The 2,836-nt window shown below is 48.7% G+C and overlaps 1 pseudogene; it reads right to left on the bottom strand.

The window, feature by feature from the left end:
• Window positions 1-1,841: 1,841 nt before the first annotated feature.
• On the bottom strand, window positions 1,842-2,231 carry LOC143382362 (protein LTO1 homolog pseudogene; annotated as a pseudogene).
• Between the last annotated feature and the right edge of the window lie 605 nt (window positions 2,232-2,836).

Genomic DNA, 2,836 nt, shown 5'->3' on the forward strand with positions numbered 1-2,836 from the left:
GGCCAAGTAAACAGGGCGACACGAAAATAGGAAGTTTATCTACATTGGACTCTTTTTCTGACAGTCCTAAAATCAGCCATGGTGAAGAGGGCTTTTCTGTGGAGAAAGGTGGTGCCACTTCACCTGGGTTTAATTCCCAGTACTGCAAATAAATAATTAAAAATAAAAAGGGAATGGCCCTTCCCTGGCTTTTCTTCTCACTATCACTTCTGCACATACTTCTGCCACTAGACCCTCACCAGAGCTGAGCAGATGTCAGCACCATGCTCTTTTTTTTAAAAAAAACAAGGCTTTTTTTTTTTTTTTTTTTTTTTTTTTTAAAGAGAGAGTGAGAGAGGAGAGAGAGAGAGAGAGAATTTTTTTAATATTTATTTTTTAGTTATCGGCGGACACAACATCTTTGTACGTGGTGCTGAGAATCGAACCCGGGCCGCACGCATGCCAGGCGAGCGCGCTACCACTTGAGCCACATCCCCAGCCCCAGCACCATGCTCTTGAACCTTCAGGGGTCATGAGTTATATAAACCTCTTTTCTAAGTACCCAGCTCCAGGTATTTTGTTATAACAACAGAAAATGGACTCCACTCCTATGTCCTGGTCTAAACCACCATCATCTCCAAGATTATTTTAATAGATGTTTACTCTGGCTATTTGCTTTCTTGTCCCCACTTCTACCTTCTACAATCTATTGTCAACATAGCAAACTGAGGGTCATTTAAAAACAGAATTTGTTCATGTTGTTCCTCTGCTTTGACCTTCCAGAAACAGGCAATGTTGGGACAGAAGCTTCTCTGACTTCCCTGATGCTTGTCTCCTTTTCTGAGGTATTTTTGTGATCCTTCATCAGTAGGCAAGTTTTCACTTCGCTGCCATAACACTGGTCCTATTGTGCAGCAGGACTTGCTGTTCCTCTACATGTCCTCATTACCTTCTCACTTCGTCTCCAAGTCTTTCTTCAGATGACACCTTGGCTTTTTTCCCTTCCCCTCTCCCTCCCCCCTCCCCCCTCCCCTCTCCTCCCTGCCCCCTCTCCTCCTCCTCCTCTTCCTCCTCCTCCTCCTCCTCTCCTCCTCCTCTTCCTCCTCCTCCTCCTCCCCTCCTCCTCCTCTCCTCCTCCTCCTCCTCTCCTCTTCCTCTCCTCCTCCTCTCCTCCTCCTCTTCCTCCTCCTCCTCCCCTCCTCTTCCTCTCCTCCTCTCCTCCTCCTCCTCCTCTCCTCTTCCTCTCCTCCTCCTCTCCTCCTCCTCTTCCTCCTCCTCCTCCCCTCCTCTTCCTCTCCTCCTCCTCTCCTCCTCCTCCCCTTCCTCCTCCTCCTCCCCTCCTCTTCCTCTCCTCCTCTCCTCCTCCTCCTCCTCTCCTCTTCCTCTCCTCCTCCTCTCCTCCTCCTCTTCCTCCTCCTCCTCCCCTCCTCTTCCTCTCCTCCTCCTCTCCTCCTCCTCCCCTTCCTCCTCCTCCTCCCCTCCTCTTCCTCTCCTCCTCCTCCCCTCCTCCTCCTCTTCCTCCTCCTCCCCTCCTCTTCCTCTCCTCCTCCTCCCCTCTTCCTCTCCTCTTCCTCCCCTCCTCTTCCTCTCCTCCTCCTCCTCTTCCTCTCCTCCTCCTCCCGTCCTCCTCCTCCTCCTCCTCCTTCTTCTCTCTCTCTCTCTCTCTCTCTCCTTCCTTCCTTCCTCCCTCCCTCCCTCCCTTCCTTCCTTTCTACTAGGGGTTGAACCCAGTGGCGCGTCACCACTGGGCTATATCCCCAGACCTTTTTTATTTTTTCCCTCCCATCAATTTTTCCTTTAATCACATTCTTAGCATGCAGACATCTATCCCTTGGGGTTTTATCTGCAGCCATCTGTCATCTTCAAAATGAAAGTCCAGAACCTTCTGCATGCATTTTGAAGTCAGGTCGAACGTTTAGTAATGAACATAGCAGCTTCAACTTTGCTCTGATCCTATCTAGGTCTTCATGGAGTTTGTCATAAACAGGCTCATTGTAGGGGAACTTCTGAATCATTCCCATCAGTGACGCCAAGGCTTTTATCTCCTGCTGTCCCTCTGGCTGGCATCCCTGAAATGCTTCTGTGCAAAAGTGAAGCCTTGGTAGCACCTGATCTCAGATCCCATTCTGGCTCCATGCAACACACCTGGCTGTTTTCCTTCAATTCTACCCTATCTGCCGTCGTCTTCAGTAGCCTTCCTGATACCCTTCCCCATGGAATCTCTCATCCAGCATCACGATGGCCTGGAGCATGCCAGCCCTCGGGGTCACCACCCCTTGCCATCCGGCCTCCTGATGCTGCGAGGCCCAGGCAAGAACGCCCCGCTTCTGAGGACGCCAAGCTCACTTCCCCAGACCTTTTTTTCTTTTTTTGATTTTTGAGACAGGTCTCACTAAATTGACCTCGTGATCCTTCTGCCTTAGCCTCCCAAGTCGCTGTAATTACAGGTGTGCACCACTATGCCCAGCTCAGGTGGCAGCTTTGTGACCAAAGCCTTCTCAGATCATCTTCTCTAAAGTTGCTGCCTATATAACCAGTGGCATCGGGTAGTCCCCTTTATTTTTTCTCCCAAGCATTTCTCCTCTAATAACACACTATTTATTTTTCTTGTTTTTATGTTTCTTACCTGTTCTTCCTTAGCTAGATTATAAGTGCCACTAAAGCAAGAATTTTTGCCTGTTTTGTTCCCTGTGTCTCAATCCACTTCTTGAGCATCTTCTGTCACACTAAAATGTTTGTTTGGTGGATGTGTGAATGGGCTTTGGGGTTTGAAAACCTGATGAAAATTCTGCATATGTAACCTAAGGTAGGTAAGTGCACTTCTTTGGGGTGAAGCTTGTTGATTTATTTATATATA

Source organism: Callospermophilus lateralis, chromosome 16 (genome assembly GCF_048772815.1).
Source record: "Callospermophilus lateralis isolate mCalLat2 chromosome 16, mCalLat2.hap1, whole genome shotgun sequence".
Taxonomy (NCBI): domain Eukaryota; kingdom Metazoa; phylum Chordata; class Mammalia; order Rodentia; family Sciuridae; genus Callospermophilus; species Callospermophilus lateralis.